Raw genomic sequence first — 19400 nt, 5'->3', positions numbered from 1 at the left:
GGAGAGTGCCTGAGAGGCTGTCTCTCTTTGCTCCACCATTCTTGCTATGTGATACCTTGTGTTGCTGTGAAGAGTCACCACCCAAGAACAAGAAGACTCTCACCAGATGTGTTCACTGGACTTTGGGCTTCCCAGCTTCTGAAACTGTAAGCAATAAATATTCTATTTCTTTAGCATACATATGTAAGCCATTTGATATCTGAAGTGATAACTTTTAGAAAATTTACTATACTGCATTTTGAGCTTATTGACTTTAGCTAAGTTTTAAACAATTTTTGCTTTTGAACAATTAAGTCAATTCTGGATACAGCTCCCCTGGAAAAGAGAGTCACCTCCAAATTCTCTTTATAAAGAAAACATGCCTTGTTCATTTTGATTCTCTTGTAAAAAAAAGCATATCTGAAAAGTAAACACTTTTTTTTTTTTTTTTTAAGCAAAAATGTTATCCTTCAAGATTTTTAAAGGGGGTCAATATATATATTTTTTTCAATTCTCATATCAAATGTATGTGTGGAAATGACATTCATGTTCACAGTTTTGTATAGACTCCATCAGTAAGAAATGAACTTTGTGCTTCTAGCTCTTTTAAGTGCTCATATACTTATGACTCTCTGGAACCTAATGTAAAATATAAGGTATAATAAAAAAGTTTTAAATAAGTTTCTCATGCTGTGTGTGTGTGTGTGTGTGTGTATGCATGTATATATATAACATTTTTCTTCTTTGTTTCCAGGCAACACAATTTATCAAGGATGACTGGCATTTTTGTTTAAACCACCTAGTTTTTCTGCAATACTCTTTGAATTAAGCAGGGCAAGTACTGTGCCCATTTTACAGATATGGGAAGGTGACCCCGTACTATTAAAAGAGATGAGGCTAGAATTGAAATACGGGGACCCCAAGAGATATTTTTCAGTTCTCTCCCTGCTACTGTTTTGTTTGTTTGTTTGTTTGTTTTGCTCATCTTCCTCAGTTTTTGATAGAGCCACCCAGGGAGAGGGCCAGGAGCAAAGCCAAGAACAGAGAGAGTCTGCAAATGGCAGGCTGAGACTACTGATGAATGGTAATTTTACTCAGATCTGAGAACTAGAAAGCTGGCTGAAAAACCGTATTGTAAAGATTGAAGAAACTAGACAGAAAATCAATATTCATACAGAATACACTATAATGACCAATTACTCCAATTTCAGAAGAGTTCATTTGTGTTGCAGCAGCCTTGCCATTGTTTTCTGAAGAGCTGAAGAACTAGGCCAGTAATGTCTGAACTGCAGGTTTGGTTTTAGAGAGGATTGTGGGCAGTGCTTTAGAATAAAAGAACAGGATGGCATTTTGGTGACAGCATGAAAGGCCTTCAACTTCCAGATGCTTCCTGTGAGGTCAGCTGGGGGCTCTCCTGGGACCAAATCCTGATTTATTATCAGGATAACCCAGTCTGCTCTTGAAATGAGAGGATTTCCAGCAGGAATTAATCACGACCTCTTTTTTCTCTTTTTCAAAACAAGCTGCCTTGTCGTCCTTTTTTTTTTTTAACTGAAATGATCACAAAGGAAGAATTTGAGAGACAGTTATTCTGCTCAAGACATTACAGCAAAGTAGAGAAAAGAAGATGCAAGGGAGTTCACTGCTCCTCCTATGCCCCTGCCTCTTACTCCCCCTGGAGAATACCTAAGTGAGTTTTAGGATAATAATGGCTTGGTTTTAATGTTCATGAATAAAAGAAAATTGTGAGTGAAAATCTGAATTTGGAAGGGCAATAAAAAAACATATCGGGAGAGAAAAGGAAGTTGGGGCTGAATTGGAGGTAGAATAGAAAAGAAGCAATCTTTCGTTCTGTATCGCCCCAGGTAATGATGTTGGTCAGGTCAAATGCATCACAGCTTGAGTCAAGTTTTCAGCAATGTCTGAGCCACAGTAAGGAAATAAGCCCATCATTTAAGGGCTGCATTAACTCTTCTGAGATTCTTGGAGAAGTTGGAGATTGTGTGTGTGTGTGTGTGTGTGTGTGTGTGTGTGTGTGTGTGTGTGTGTGTGTGTGTGTGTGTGTGTGTGTGTGTGAACTTAAATCTAATTGGTTTTGTTTCTTTTGCTCTGTGAAGAGGGAGAAATGGAACTTATGAAATGTCTAAGTTCTTTATTCAGAGCCTCTGAGGAGCCATGCTGTTTGGAGAGACTGCTGCTTATCCAAGTTTCTTATGGTCAGGGAATGTTAGAGTTGAAAATTGTGTCCAAGTCTGTGGAACGGTATCTTATCCCATATTATCAATGTGGTCATTTAAAATATTTTAAAGTTAAATGCTTTGTCCTGCATTGGGATCAACACTGCTGATTTGAAGACATTTGAAATCAAATTCATAGACATTTAAAGAAGTTCTGCTTAGCCATCCCTCACTTTCAACTGCTTAAAGCCAGATTAACATGAATGAGAAACGATGTGAAGAGCATTATTCCGAGGATGAATAGGGACTGTCTACTTCCTCTCGTCTTCTTCTTTGGCCACAGTTTGATCGTCCAGTGGTGAGCATCTGACTGTAGCCAGCAATCAGAGCTTTTAAGAAAGTCCTTTTTTAGAAAGTCCTTTAGCCAGTTCTCTACTGTCATAGAAATTGTGAGGTTTGAAAGTTAGACTTTGTCACTTACAAAGAGTCCCGATCAATACCTTTCTTCATTTTGGGGGTATTGAGAGGGTTCATATTCTCAAAAATCTCTCAATGGCACCTTCCTACATTAGTTACATAAAACCATAAAGGATCTTGTTAAAATACAAATATTATCAAGATGTATTATACAAATATTATACATCATACTTCAAAACCTCATGATCACTTTCATATTAATTATCTTTCTGCTCTCCAGTCAGCAGCTCTTTCAAGTCTTAATAGAAAAGTCAGAACAGGTCAGTTTTCAGGGAAAAGAAAGGCCAGCGACAGGGTCATCGCAAGGTTTGAGGGTGTCCGGAATATGCGTGATTGTAGGAAATTTTCCTCTGTAAAATGGGTATAAATACTATTTCGCTCTGAGGGTTGTATGAAGATTAGTTAGGATAATGCATTTTAAGGTATTGAATATGGTGTCCAGCTCATTTTATGTTCAGCTGTAAATGCTCTCTATTGCTATTATAATAAAAATATTAAAATATTTAACATTTAACAAATTAAATATGGTTTTGATTTATGAATTATTTCAAAATCTTCCACTATCTCATAGTTGTTTGATTTTTATTGTATAGTCTATTATATATATTATATATAATTCATTATTCAGGTACTTCATGTGACCCAGTCATTATTTCTGTTTGTGTTTGTATGTATGTGTATACTTTATTTTACAATATGTCAGAGTTATAACAAAAAAATCAAAATTATTCACATTGGCAAAACTTAATGACATGTTCCTTTCAAAAAAACATATTAATACTGTTCTATTGCCATCAGGGCTAAATGGGACATTATTTACATTTATTGAAAATGAATTTTTGTGTTGATGGTCCATTGTCTTCCCAAAACTTTGTCCAGTCAGTACATCCAGGAAGCACTTTTGGTGGAGCATAAGATTTCTGAGGTTCTGATTTTTGGATTTGCATGATCTCTACAGAGGTTACTAAGGATTAAATTGTTGAGCATCCTTTAGAAAAATGCTATTCTCCACTGAGGATGATATTATTATTTTTATTAGTAGGCAACTTCTGGCCATCTTTTTTTTTTTTTTTTTTTTAAATCCAGAGAATCTGGGAAGAGCTTTATAGCTAAGCACATGGGAAAACTAATCTTCTAGGAAAAATTTTAATGTTGAACCAGAAATACCAGCAATTGACTTTTTTTCACTTAAAATGACATAAATTTATTATTTTACCATGAGGCTTTATCGGGTCCGCCGCCGGCCGACCCGAACAGCCCTAGCCTCGTTGCTTTTGGTCGGCGAGCGAATGGCCTGGGATTCCTCTTTCCCTCCTGTCCCCTTTGGAAGGAGATGAGGGCAGAGAGCCGTGAAGAGAGGTGAACACAGCCGCCGGCCCCCAAAACAGCCAGTTAAAGGACACTCAGACGCGGCAGGGGGTTCTGTCGAGCAGTTCCATTTATTATCACACAAGCACTTGCTTTTAAAGGCAGATGGGGAAGGGAGGTTTTTTACATAGTCTTATCAGCCTAAAGGTCAAGGGAGCATGCATCCTGTCTCAATGCCTAGCTATTGCAACCACGAGTGCGGAAGCACGTATTTGGCCAATAAGGGCTAAGGCAAGGTTCCCGCAGACACCCCCACCCTACTTCCTCCTGGCGCAGTCTTAGGCTGCCATGTTAATACGCCCTTGTGGGCCTATAATGGCACCACTTGTAATGTCACTTAAGGTGGCGTTAGTTTTTAAGGCCCGACAAGGCTTTAATATCAGCCTTGAAGAAGGGCAGTATAGCTGGTGGTGAATCTGGATTACAGGCTGTAGCTTTGGGGAGCTTCAAAAGATGGGGAATTTATTTTCACTTCTGACATCAAATATGGTTGCTGTCTGCTTTGAAATATCTCCTCTTGGTATCAGCCATAGTCTCCCAGGGGCTGACAAGGACTGTATGCTTCTCAGGTTTTTGGGTGGAATCACAGCAAAAGATAACTCTTAAACATAACAATCTTTTGCATCAGAATTAAGAATTTTCTTACTCCAAAAGGACAGAGCCAAATACCAATTCAGGGCTACCACATATCCTTTCATACAATTATGGTAAAGCAATTAAATGCATAAATGACAGAAATGATAAATGTTCCATTACTGCTATTTAAAAAGAAGGAAGAATATGCATTTTCCTAAGATTAGATTAGATTTTTATAAGGATTTTTTTTTGTCTTTATATAGTACAGAACTGTTATTTGTCAAAGAATTTCTATTTGTTTTTTTATTTGTTTTTGGCTGATGCAGAAACCTCAGAGAAAAATCCCCAGGCTCCATCTTACTTTTAAGAAGTATGTAAATGTGAACAGTGAGTTTTTTCTATCAAAATAGATTAGGTTTTGACTTTGGAAACCTCAGATGCCCTCAAACCATTCTAATATTTTGAACAGGATATAAAACATTTCATTGGGCAAAAATTCCTGGGGGAAATTTCAATCCCATTTTCTCTCTGCTCTTTCCAGTTTTGCTAAGTTGCCTTGATGCTGAGGTCTGGGGATAATTAACCTGGTCCTGTACATGGCCGAGTCAGGGTGTCCAGAAGGTCAGTCCAGAATATCATTGTGGTTGCAATGCTTACTAAAAGAGAGTCCCAGAGTGCTTACGTCTGGAAGAGATTGTCCAAATCTACTATACAATACTGTCATTTTTCCAGTGGGAAACTGAGGTTCAGGGAGATAAAGAGACTTCTCAGGGTCATATGGTCAGCTGGTGTCAGAGTTGTGACCCAGGCTGTCCAACTCTCCATATAACAACTTTCTCAGTAATTTCCCAGGATCTAGTTACTTCACCCTCGACTTCCGCTCCATTCTATTCCATTTCATTCCAACTGACTCTTGATCTTTACTAAGCTACTGTTTTGGCTTCAATTCTGCCCTTTGGGTACACTGAGTGGGTTTAACCTAGACCTATTCCTTTGGGGGTTTTAGTTTCTGACCACCTAGAGAAGGATTCTAACTCCACCCCTGTTTACCTTTACTACTACTTCTGCTACTGCTACTGCTGCTACTACTCCTGACTTCCAAAAAAGTCAAAACTACAGAGAAAAAGATCAGTAGCTGCCAGCAGTTCAGGAGGAGGCAGAGAAGGATAAATAGAGGAATTTAGGTTTTTTTTTTTTAGAACAGTGAGACTATTAATACTGTAATGGTAGAGTCATGAGATTATGCATTTATCAAAACCCACACAACTTTACAGCAGAAAGAGTAAACCTTGATATATATGCAAATTATTTTTTATTAAAAAAATCATTTAGAAAGGGGATCGCAGGAGGTAATATAAACTGTGACAAGTGTTGGGGCTCAGAAAACTGTACCCAAAATATGGCACCTTGGCATGCTGAGCACTGTGAACTGAAGGAGACTGGAAAGGCTTCAGAACCAAGGTCTTTCTGAACTTCTCCCATCTTCCTGTCTCTCACCCTTCTTTCTCCCCCACAGTTGGTCACAAACACCAGAATCCTTCTTTCCCTAGGTGGGTCATGGAAACGAGAACCCTTCTCCCCTGAAGCAAGCCAAAAACCCTAGAAAGGTCACTCTCTGCCTTCTCCCTTCTACCCTGAAAATGCTCATTCCAGAGGGATCCTGCCTCATATCCAGAGGGAAAGGAATGCTACACAGAGTGTGCAGGAAGAATCTGAACAGACAGGTCTTTCTGGGTTTCCCTCTCAGTCTGTTCCCGTTAGATCATGCCCTTTTGTCCACTCACATTTCTACACGCTCTCCGTTCTTCCTGGAACCTAAGCATAAAAATAGCTTCCTCCCTGGGTGCTGACTTCAGAGGTGGTGGCCGTCTCCTACTCAGTCAGCAGCATGGCCACCCTCAGACCCCTCATGAAGCCCAAGATCATCAAAAAAGAGGACAAAGTAGTTCATCCGGCACCAGTCAGACCGATATGTCAAAATTGAGCATAACTGGCAGAAACTCAGAGGGACTGACAACAGAGTGAGGAGAAAGTTCAAGGGCAAAATCTGGGTGCCCAACATTGGCTATGGGAGCAGCAAGAAAACAAAACACATGCTGTGGGTGGCTTCTGGAGGTGGCTGGTTCACAAGGTCCAGGAATTGGCAGCCCTGCTGATGTGCAACAGATCTTACTGTGCTGAAGTCACTCACGATATTTCCTCCAAAACCCACAAAACTGTCATGGAAAGAGCAGCCCAGCTAGCCATCAGAGTCACCAATCCCAATGCCAGGTTGCACAGGGAAGAAAATGTGCACATTTTATTTGTGTTTAAATAAAATAAATAAATAAATAAATAAATAAAATAAAAATTGACAGTCTCCCTTGGATCTTTGGGTCTTCATTTATGAAAGCTCTCGTGTCACATAAAACTTTGATTAAATAAATGTGTTGTGCTTTTCTCTTCTCAAGCTGTCTTTGTTACAGAAGTGTCAGCCATGACCCACATGATGGATGAGGAAAGATTTCATACTTTTTTGCTCTTACACAAGAAAACATAAATGTGCTCTGATTGTGTGAAACAACCTCACTTTAAAAGGTGGGGTGGGGAAGGGGAAAGATGCTTAAATAAGTAAGTTTGGAAATTAGTGGATCCTGTAAGACCAAAGGCAAGAGGAGTTGGGCATAAGCACTGTATTCTCATTAATAAAATTGTTTCCCATCGGGTATGAGTTAACAATTCTGATACTGCTATAGCTGTATACTGTAACTGAATAATTACGTAAATGAATGCTGGATGGCAAGAGCCAGGTTTCTGACTGTTGGGCTGGAAATTCACAGATAACTAAGGGGAGGAGGCTGGAATGATCTATATGGTAATGGGTCAGTTGGAAACACTGGTAAGAACTGACGTTTAAATGGTTACATATGGAAATATTTGTAGATATGTGTATATCCATGGTTAGTATACATACATATATTTCTTTCCTCTATTAGTGTAAGGGATATAAAATAAAAAATGGCATTCTAGTACCAACAAGCATACTTAACACCCAACCTTGGTTTCTAATATCATTCTCCAACAAAAAGAACTGAAGCTTCTTGGAGAAATGGCTGCTTCTAGGACTGGGACAGGAAATATACCGGGTGGGCTTGGAACATCTAGTAGTTTCAGAAAGGAAGGAAGTGCTCAAAAAAGCAAAACAAAGCAGAAACAAATTCACACTCACATTGACAGGGATATCACATTGGAAGGGACACAGGAGCAAACTGAAAGAGCTCCTAATGGCCAAAGCCAGAAAAATTTGAGCAACAAATTAAATAAAGTAGTATTGGAATAACCCCAAGTACAAAATAAATATTCATGAGTCCATACTTATATAAGTAAATAATTGAATAAATTACTAAATGGGGGAGAAGAGATAAATCTCCCACACAGAAAAGTTACAAATAATTTATGAAGATACTCTATCCTAAAGGAGGGGAAGCATAATTTTCAAGTCCTTACATATGGGTTGTGCATAGTGACTTCTTTCCAAAAAACACAGTATTAAAAAAGGGTAAGAAAATTAAAAAAAGGAACTCTAAACTGATAAACTGAGAAAACTGATAAACACTATTTCAGCCAGATAATCAAGGTCAATATCATGAGTCATAACTCATGTTGATAGTATATATCCCTGGTATGAGGCAATAAAATTGACACTTTACCTTTGTGATTTTCCTCCTCAAAATACATAACTCCATTCTAATCATGACAAAAACATGAGACAGATTGTAATACAGGAACATCCTACCATATATCTGAGCAAGACTCCTCAAAAACAAGGAAAGTCTGAGAAACTGTCACAGCCAAGAGGTATCCTGAGGATATATGTCAATAAATGCAATGTGGTATCTTGCATGGAATTGTGGAATAGAAAAAGACATTCGGTAAAACTAAGAAAATCTGAATAAACTATGAACTTCAGTTATTAATACAGTATTGATGTTGGTTCATTAATTGTAACATATGTACCCTACTGACATAAGATGTAATAATAGGGGACTGTGGTGGGAAAAGGGGCAGGTTATGGAAACTCTTGTACTATCTTCTCAATTTTGTAAAACTAAAACTGGTATAAAAATAAAGTTAATTAAATACTTGACTATATTAAAAATGTCAATTATCATTCATTTCCATATAATCCTTTATTATTTGTTTTTCTTTTTGCTCTAAATTAATTCATTTTATTATAGGAAATGTGAGGAAATAAGGAAAATCAAGCATGAAATAACCGTCTCAAACCATTATATTAAATATAACTCTTGTCAACATTTTTATTGCATATTCTTTTTTTTTCTATGCTTAAGATTTCATTGTTTTTGTTTTTTAACTAATATAGTAATATCAGATATAAAGTTAACATTAGGTTATTGCCTTTTTTATGTTGTTGATGGGTGTTTATTTTTTTAATGGCTTCCTAATAGTCAGTTGAATGAATGTACCAAATGTTTACTTAATTTTTTTTTTAAGTTGCTTTGGCATACACTGTAGTTTGGCTCAACCAACATCCAAACCCAATCTCCGTTTTCCTTTCCTGACTACTATAGAGAATAGAAAAACCAAATACTCAATTTCCCAGCTTTTCTTGCAGTAAGGAGTGGTCATGTGAATGGCCTGGAGTTGTGAGCAGAAAGTCTGTTGGCACAGCAGCTTTCCTTTGGATGCCTTGAATGGAGACATGTTGGTTGGTCTGTAGCAGCTGTTTGAAACAGTAGGGAAAGGAACTGTTGAGACCTGAATATTTTGAGACTTCTTGCTACCACAAAAATAAACCCTCATTTGTTTAAGTCACTTTGGATGGGTTTTAATTGTCACTAAAAACATTCCTTTATGAAATAGTGAGATATTCATTCATTTATTTAATTGTAAAAAAAATTGTACTATTTTATAAAATGATTGTTATAGAAAACATCTCACATTTACAAAAGTAAATAGGTTAATATAAATTAATCCCCATCAACCCATCACCAGGTTCAACAACAGTCAACTCATGGCCTATTTTATTTCATTTAAATAGTCTCTCTTCACATTCTGCCACACACAGTATTATATTGATAATTATAACTCTTCCAAATTTAAATATTATATGTAATCATCTAGTGATTATTTTCATGAATAAAGCTTTTTCTGTTATTAGGATTATTCTTTAGAAATGAAATTTCACATTAATAAGTAATCTTTGTCTTTTGAAAGATAGGTTGTAAAAAATTTAGGCATGATCTAATACTGTTTAAATCTTAGATGAGATAATAGAATATTCATAAACTGACAAAATAAAAACATTTTCTATAAAATATATTTCAGAATGCTTGTATAAACAAAATTAAAATATATCCTAGACTAGCTGTATGTCTAACTAATAGCACACATAATCCCTTGTAGATGAGTTTTGTCTTCTCCAGCTGTCTGTGAGATTAGAATGTGTGCAGACAGCTGAAGAATGAATAGTTCTTTTGTATCTCTTAGGAGTTACAGATGAGGAGGATTTACCCATCTCTGAGTTTATTATATCATTAATATTTTCACCAATTTTATAATGTCTGTTCCAAATTCTTCAAAGTTTTGAGAAATCACTGCTCTTTGATGAGCACTGACAGCATGAACTAAGACTAACATTAATCCATTGTTTAATCTTAATGTTTTTAACAAAGAAGGGCTCACATAAAATGCAAAAAATTAAGAATCTCCAAGTCTGTATGTGAAAGTGAGGTGGTTTTGCCTAATTGTTTTAACTTTAGCATTGCTCTGAGATTCTTCAAAGCTCTGCAAACATTTTATTTGTTTTTAATTAAAAAACACATCTCAACCAAATTAAAATGATAATAAATAAATAAAAGTAACACATGAACTTAAATACGCCAATGTTGAACAAGTTAACTTGAGTTGCCAATATAACATACTTTGGTGGAGACCCTAGAACAACACTTCTCCAGTCATCTTCATGAATATATGTGAATATCTTATTAACAATATTTTTGATTGAAAAGCTTGTAACTATCATTGTTTCACTTGCTGTTTGATTTTAAACTTACTAGTGACAAGTGTGAAAAATACACTACTAGAACAGCTATGTACCAAACACAAGGCTAATCTAGAAAGCTAATCTAATAAAGCTAATCTGATAAGGCTAGATCTAATAATGAATCGTGCTATGCATTTTCATTGTACTATTATCACTTACTATAAGATAGGTGCTACTTTGCAGTTCTGGTTCAGTTTAGTAGAAAAATTTTCTGATATTGCATGGACCGTTTATTTTGCAAATGTATAGCTTGTAAACATTTCTGTGTGGATCAGTATTTTCTTCTTGGTGTTGGGTACTAGTATGAATATTATTATTACAATATTTAGTGTTATTACTATTATTACAGTAATACACTGGATGCTGAAGTAGACACGCATTTTTTGACCCCTAAGGCTTAACAGACTAGTTGCTTCCTCAGTTTCCACTCTATCCCTCTTTCTTAAAGTGGACTAGGCTATGTTCAGGGCAACTATCTGCTCAGCTGAAAACTATTCATGTTTCCCAGTCTTTCTAAAACTATAAGGTGTGCCTGCTGGGGATTTCTAGGGAAGTCTGGCTTTCCTAATGCAGTCCTGTATTCCTCGGCACTTCCTCCTTTACCACACCTGGAATGTGAGCATGAAGCAGCCATTGCAATCGCCACAAGCATCAAAACCACACCCCAAGGATAAGGAATAGAGAAACATCAAAGGCACCCAGGACACCAATGACATCATGAAACTACTCCACCACTCCTAGACTACCTACCTCCTAACTTATTGTCAAATGAGAAAAATAAACATCTATTTGGGAAAGCCAAATGGTTAGATGGTTGGGGTTTGCTGTTGCATGTGATCACTTAAAAATAACAGAAAGGACATTGTTGGGGGGGAGGGGGGGAGGGAGAAGGGAGGGAGGTTTTGGTGATGGGGAGCAATAATCAGCCACAATGTATATCGACAAAATAAAATTAAAAATAAAGAAATAAATAAATAAAAATAAATAAATAAATAAATAAGGTATAAGATTTTTCATAAAAAAAAAAAAAAGAAAGAAAATAAATTGAATACAGAATGTAAATTTGGAAACTACTACAAAACAGTAATATAGCCGACAATTTTTTAAATGATGTTGATAAGCTAATAAACTGATTAAACTCTTTAAAAAAAAAAAACAAAAAAACTGTGAAAATCACTGACAGAGTCCAGCCTCCCCACTTAGTAAAGAATGTAACTGAGCCCTATTCTCCTCCTTCACTTGACAATACCTTATCCAACTTTATGTTTTTCACAGGGCCTAACATCAGGTGAAACTCCATATTTATTTGTTTATTTCTTTGCTGCTTGTCTTCTGCATTAGAAAGTAAGTTTCATGAAGTTAAGGGCTTGGTCTTTCTTCTCCTTTGTTATATGCCTAGCACCTAGGAGACTGTCTCACACCAAAGAGAATTCAATCAATGCTCACTGAATAAAGGAATGAATGAATCATTGATCCAGCAGAGGGGGTCCGGTGACTAAATCAAGAAAAATGGTAAAACCTGGATTAAGATCCAGTCTCCTGATTACCAGCTCAGTAATCTTCCATAACACTACTTGATGCTTTAGGGGATTTTTTGAGTCCTTGGATAGCAAAGATAAATTTATACATACACTTAAGCCTCAACACATTATAATTCGATTGAGTCTACTCACAAGGCCCTCAGACTCCTATTGTATCAACTCATCAGGCTTGTCTCTTACACAATGCCATTTATGCTACTTTTCCTGAATTGCCATGACTGGAAGCTGTCCCTTAAATGGCTGTGTACATGGATCCCTTTCTTGGAAAATCACAAAGCATATTAGTATGTTAAAGGTTCTGATATGGACTACAATAAAAAATTCATTTAACTTTACCTTAACACTTACCAAATTTATTTTCTCTCAGAATGCCCTGCCTGCTTTCATTTTCTGTCTACTTCCTACTAAAAAATCCCAAGGGATTAATGTTATACTTTGAAAAACCCTGGGTCTTGACCACTGTAGTTCCAGTTGAGTATTTTAAGTCCTTTAATTTCTTATGATAAAAGCTTTGCTGAGCATTGGTATCTAATGATAAAATCCTGTTCTGTACAACAGTTCTCTCATTGGGCTAATTCTTCCAGCTGTGAGACTCCTGCTAGTGAGTTCAGTATGAGAACCTCAACATTCCTCCCTCCTGCTCGTGAAGATAGTCCTAAAAATGCAGTCTTTCTCCTTTTACACAAAGATGATGAGCACCAGCACCACCAGCACCACCACCACCACTGTCATCATTACCGTTGTCTTCCAGTGTTAAAGTCAGGACTTAGAATTATTTTTAAACCATTCATGCTTATCTTTTAAACATTGTCCTCATAAAATATTTTAAGTGATTAGGGTGAAATTGTAAGGTTAATGAGTGTAGTTTTTCCTGATCTAACTAATTCTTTTTTTTCCCCAAGATGTCTAATTTATTATGATTTAATTTTTCCGACAAGCTTGAATAAACTAAGAAAATCCAGGTATACATCCTTTACAAAAAGAAATACTAAAATAATAAAACAACCAAAAACTTACCACCACTTATTTATGATTTTCTCTTTTTCTTGAGACCTAACTAGTTCTAAAAGTCTGTTTAAATTCTCCTCCACTGACACAGGCATGCAGACACACAGATACACACACACACACACACACACACGTGCACATGCCTAACTGGTAGCCTAAAGAGAGAGGTAGCCCTGGCCTCTTCTGATTGCCTAGTATATGGAAAAAATCAAAAGGCATCTGCTCTCTGAGGGAATGGACTATTGACTGGGCCATTTTTAAGTTAGTAGGTTTTTCCCCCCAGTTTTTTTGAGGTATAACTTACAGGAAAAGGTTGTATATATTTAAGGTGTGCAACGTAATGATTTGATATATGCATATGTTGTGAGATGATTACCATAATTAAGTTAATTAATACATCCATCACCTCATATAATTACTTTTATTTTATGGTAAGAACGCTTAGTATCTACTCTTTTAGCAAATTTGAAGTATGCAATATAGTATTATTAACACCATGCTGTATGTTAGATCCCCAGAACTTATTTGTAGTGGATTAGAAATCTTGATTCTCCTTTGATCTTAGAATAGGATTTCTAGGTAATGCATGAATGAGCCAAAAGGGTCTTGAGTAAGGGGACAAGAGTCCACAGATAAGTTTGGCAAAAGCCATCTAATCAATTCTAATCATTGTTTAGGGATGGGATTGTGTCCTATGACTGTTTTCAGGTTGCTGATTTGATTCCGGCTTGAATGACTATTGACTATTTAACCTACTGATTGTTCTTAACATATGTAAAGGAAACTGCTTGAATGCTGTTTAAATATACTAAGGAAATTGCTATAGGAAGTATGTGGAAAAGAAAATGTTTACTAAGGACAAGCTGTTTGTTGGTGAATTAACCTAGCTTTTTACAAATTACATTTTGGAATGTCACATTGTTAATTTACTGCTGCTACAAGTTTTCCACTGCCTGTTTTCATGTCCTTCTTTGATGATTGAATCAACTGATTTTTCTTGTGAAACTTCCTTGTCTTGTCAATAAAAGGAAAGGCCGATTTTGGATCAGGGCTGCTGCCCTCCTGGTGGGTGGCAGTCCCTCCAGGCCTCATTGATGGTACTTTGAGTGAATTCTTTCTTTCTCTTTTTCCATCTCAGTTACACAAAGGAAAGTGTAACACTTATTCATCTCATAACTGAAAGTTTGTACTGTTTGCCCAACATTTCCCCATTCCCGTGCAGTCACTGTTCACTCTCTGCTTCTATGAGTTCAACATTTTTAGATTCCACATGTAAGTGATATCATGCAGTCTTTGTCTTTCTGTGTCTGGCTTATTTCACTTAACATAATGTCCTCCAGTTTTATCCATGTTGTCACAAATGGCAGGATTTCTTTCTTTCTTATGGCTGAGCAATATTCCATTGTATATATATTCATATACCATATTTTCTTTTTCCATTTATCCACTGATGGACACTTAGGTTATTTTCCTGTCTTGCCTATTGTGAATAATGCAACAATGTCCAGAGATTCATTTTCCTGGATATTGTTAGTAGGCAGTGATTTAATCAGACACACCTGAGTTTTAATCCATCATTCTCCCAAACTCAAAATGTTGAGTTATCTCAAATTTCTGTTCTTGGCTTTCTTTGTTTCTCCATAAACACACGCTCTCTCTGGATGATCTTTACCGGAATCATGGCTTTAAATATGACCTGATTTCTCCTACGTGCAAATCTCCAGTCTTCATCTTTCTGCTAAGCTCCAGACTTATACATTCAAGGGACTCCTTACACACACCCCTCTCTTTGAAAATATAATAGACATATTGAGAAGTTTTAATAAAAATCTTAATTTCTATTCTTGACCCTTCACTGTTTTTTCTAGTTTTCACTATATCAGGAATGGCCAAACTCAGTTGCTCAGGAACCCAACTAATCAAATTCTTAAGTTTTTCTTTTCTCCCTATATCCCATATATAATCCATTAATAAGTTGTATAAGTTCTTTTTCCAGAAAAATATCTAAATCTGACAACCCAAAGCTGTCTGCACTAATAAACCCTGATCAAGTCACTTTTACCTCTTTTCTGGACTATTACAACAGTCTTCTTTTTTGGGTCTCCTTGGGTCTACTCTTGTCCTCTTACAGTCCATTCCTCATAAAGCCAAAGTAATTTCCCCAAAGTGTCAATCACATTATGTCACTCTCTTGCCTAAAACTCTTCAGTGGCTTAACAGGTCAATTAGAAGACAATCCAAGTCCTTAGCATGAACTGCAAGTCCCTGCATCATCTGTTTCCTGCTTATCTCTCTGACCACCTCTCTCCTCCTTTTTCACTACATTTATGCAACTTTGCCTTTTTTCTTTTTTGGTCCCTTAAACAAATCATGCTCATTTCCTCTTGGGGCATGTGTACTTATCACACCTCAGTGTGGAATACTCTTCTGATGAGTTTTCATATAGCAGCTTCATTTTCATCATCAAAAGACTCAGATCAATGTCACTTCTCAGAGAGGTCACCTCGTATCACAATAACTCCAGTAGAATCCTGTGCATGCAAGTTGCCCTATCCTGATGCACTACCATACTTATTTATGTACATTTTTATTGTCTTTTTGTGTCCATTGGAATATAAGCTGTTTGAGGTCAAGAAATGTGATTGTATTGTATCTCCGGTGCCTATAGACAGCCTCACAAAACAAGTGCTCTGTAAGAACCTGTTGACTGTCTGAATGAATCTGGACTGTTACAAACAATTTATGTTCTTCTTTGTCTCTAATATCTCCCTTCAAACCTTCCTTCCAAATTAAACTTCTTGAAACATCAACTGCTTGTATTTAAGAGCGCACAATACCTTCTTAAAGGAATCAAGTTCCAAAAGCTTTTTCCTGAATTTCAAGACACTAATTTTCTTAATCCACTCTTCTTATACAAAATTTTTAGACACTGCTCCCCAAAATGAACCCTTGGCTAAAAGACTGGTCTCCCTGATTCTGAAAAAATCCCTTTCCAGTCTCTTATCTTTGTTATTGTCCTTCCCATGTGTAAGTCTTAACCAAGTACACACGGTCCAAGTCCCAGCTTCCCTACCAATCACTACCCCACCTTACAGAATGCTCTTCCTTTTCTGCCATACGTATCTTATACTTTATGTTACCATCATGTTGGTGTAACATACCCTTATCTGATTTCATCTGTGTATAGGTAATCCTCCTGAAAGTAAAGTCTGAATCCTAATATTAAAATACCCCCTCAAACTTCTAGCACATTACTCCACAGATAGTCTGTCTATTTAATTCATTAATAATGGACTAGAATAATTCTCTATGGATTTAATTGGGAATTGTAGTTATTTAATATTAAAATAGAGAAAGCAGTTTATTTGTTATTAACAATAATGTATCCCCAGACTTATTTCTGGATTGTAGATATAATGCTTAGGTGATCCATGCAAGTTATATAAATTAGAAAAGTGAGCTTGATGTATAAATATCAGACATATAGGAATATTCTGTATTTCTACAACAAACATGCTTTTTATTTTTCTTGAAATGTGCGGGCCTTTCATGTTATCTTTTATTTTTTCAGTTTTACTACGCACGGTGACAAATAAGTATTTATTTATTGTAAATAATATAAGAAAGCAAGGGTGATGAAAAAAAACCAATTGACATTTGGTCTCATTGTCAGGAAAACAATAGGGCATGGTGGAGATTGTGGATAACTGCAGTCACACAAATCATCTAAGGAGGACAGCTGCAGCACATGTCCAGGAGAGTATGCTGCACGAAGATGGAGACTCAGTATTCATTCAGCTTCTGTTTTTTTCAAGGTGGGTCAGAAATGCATGTCTTCTATGTAAAATCACCCAATTTTAAAAAATTTATGGTCTTGCAGATTTTTGATCAACATTTACATGTATTTTGAATTAAAATTAGAAACTGAACTTAAAAGGCATTATTCTGAAATGTGCTTTTTACCCTCCACAGTTAATGTATAATGAACATCTTTCCAAGTCAAGAAATATAGATCTACAGTATCACCCTTCCAGCATAAGGCACCTTTTCAAGTGGCTGTATCTCTGGTCTCATTTAGAAAGAGTTTTAATTACATTACTTCCCTGTAGGCAACCAATACCACCACTTTCTTGGATATACTTCTAGAAATAGTCCATAATACATACGCATATTATATACCTTTATTTTTTTCTCCCCCAAGCACACACATTCAAACGTTAGCTCACCCTGATTTTGTCACTTAATATATCTTGGTATTTGTTCCATAAATAAGATCCTTATTCTATTTTATGACTGCATCGTGGTCCATGGTATGAACATCCCTGGTGTATTTTTGCACTTGGGATGTATTAACTCAGACACTTCCTGTAGTTCTGTCCAGGATCCCTGTCCATATGGCCTGGTCAGGGGCAGCTAAAGAGAGGATGCCCATTCAGAGATTAGGAGGGACTGCAGATCCAGATTATGAATGCGATTGGCCATGACAGGTCTGAGTGACAAAGACAAAACAGAGTTGCTGAGCCACATGTCAGGTGGTGGTCACTGGCAAAAGGTCATTTGAAATCACCCAATTTTTAAATGTTCAATGTATCTGAGGCCCAAATTTGCAAACTTGATTTTGTACTTTTGCAATGCCAACTCAGAATACGTCCTGTGTTGTTAATTAATGGAGCTGCAGTAATCTGCACTTCCTTCCCTCCACTTTATCTTCTTTTTCCATAAGCACTTAGCAAATTCTCCTTTTTCTCCTTTTTTCAGCATTTGTCTTGATAAATTACCAAAGGTTATTTTAAAAGTTTTGGTATGTGTTTTCTGATGATTAAAGTAGGGTACACCTCTGGAAAATTTGGACAATACAGAGAAGTATAAATAAGAATAATTCGTCTATACATTTCTATCATTTTCATCCTATTTTTAAATCTATGGTATATTTAATTAATATGATAGTCATTGGTTTATTTTTCATAAAAAGATTTTTTTCATGAAATTAAGAATTCTCAGTAAGCATCATTTGAATGCCTGCATCCATTTCCATTGCTTGGACATACCATAATTTATTTAACCACTTCCCTATTATTGAACAATTTGGTTGCTTCCAGGTTTTTTCCCTATAATGAATAAAGTTGCAATGAACATTTTTGTACATCTGTATTTCAAATTATTTTTTTAGATATAGAGTGAATGGATTAAAATATATGAATATTCTTGAGGCCAAATTGATTTCCAAAAATGTCTTGCCAATTTCCAGTGCCACCAGTGATCTGAAAGTGAATATTTTACTGCATCCAGAACACTTGGATATTCTCACAAAAGAAAAAATTAAAGGTAATTGATATTTTCACTCCTTTCCTCAAGTCTTCTCCCTTATATTTCTCCCTTTTATTTCTATTTAAAGTGAAAATAAAGGATTTCTAGCCCTCTATTTAGAAAGTTTCCCACAGCAACACTCATTCTTATTTCTTTCCACTTGCCTCAATGGAAGAAATGACCTTTTTGCCTAAGGTTAATCCTCCCACATGTGCTTTAGCTCTCATCTTTTTCTAAATCTCCTCCAGGATTATGTTCTCTCAACCACACCTTCCATCTGTAATATTTTAATAGACCCCACTCTTTTGGTTCTTTTTTCATAGCTTAAAACAATACTCACATTTTTTTAATTAAAAAATCCTTCTCTCAGTTTAGTTTTCTTTTCTACTTGCACTCTTATTTCTACTCTTTCTTTTATAGCCGAGTTTCTTTGAAAGAGTAGTCTTAACTCACTACCTTTATTTTTTCCAGTTCAGACATTCTCCTGGGCACCCTTGTCATTACTCCTCTGGAAAAGGTTTTGCTCAGATCACCAGTGACCTACTGTTAGGACTCATCTTACTTATCCTCTATGATCCGTTAATGACCCCCTAATCCTTATCCCATCTAAATGTGTTTTCCTAGAGACAGGAGACAGACAGATTGAAGGACATTGTAGCCAAATTTCTCCCTCAACTAGAGAGTCAGTTGTGACCAAGAATTGTCAGTAACGGAAGAGAAAGATGACTGATACGGTCAGAAAGTACACTGAAGAAAGGAAGAACCTATAAGGTAGTGATCACAGAATATAAGGACCTGACAAATAGTTTGTGGCAACAGAAACCTGACACGGTAGCTGAAAGAGTAATTAGGCAGAGAAGAAACCAACTGCAATAATAGATGGGCACCAGAACATTGCTGAGACAAGCAAGTCAACTTTAT

The 19400-nt window shown here is 36.3% G+C and overlaps 1 pseudogene; it reads left to right on the top strand.

Moving 5' to 3' along the window:
- Window positions 1-6465: 6465 nt before the first annotated feature.
- LOC134372598 (large ribosomal subunit protein eL32-like) lies at window positions 6466-6894 on the top strand (annotated as a pseudogene).
- The last annotated feature ends 12506 nt before the right edge of the window (window positions 6895-19400 follow it).

This window comes from Cynocephalus volans, chromosome 3 (assembly GCF_027409185.1).
Source record: "Cynocephalus volans isolate mCynVol1 chromosome 3, mCynVol1.pri, whole genome shotgun sequence".
NCBI lineage: Eukaryota > Metazoa > Chordata > Mammalia > Dermoptera > Cynocephalidae > Cynocephalus > Cynocephalus volans.
The sequence above is the reverse complement of the archived record's forward strand: the minus strand, read 5'-3'. Positions and strand labels throughout refer to the sequence as shown.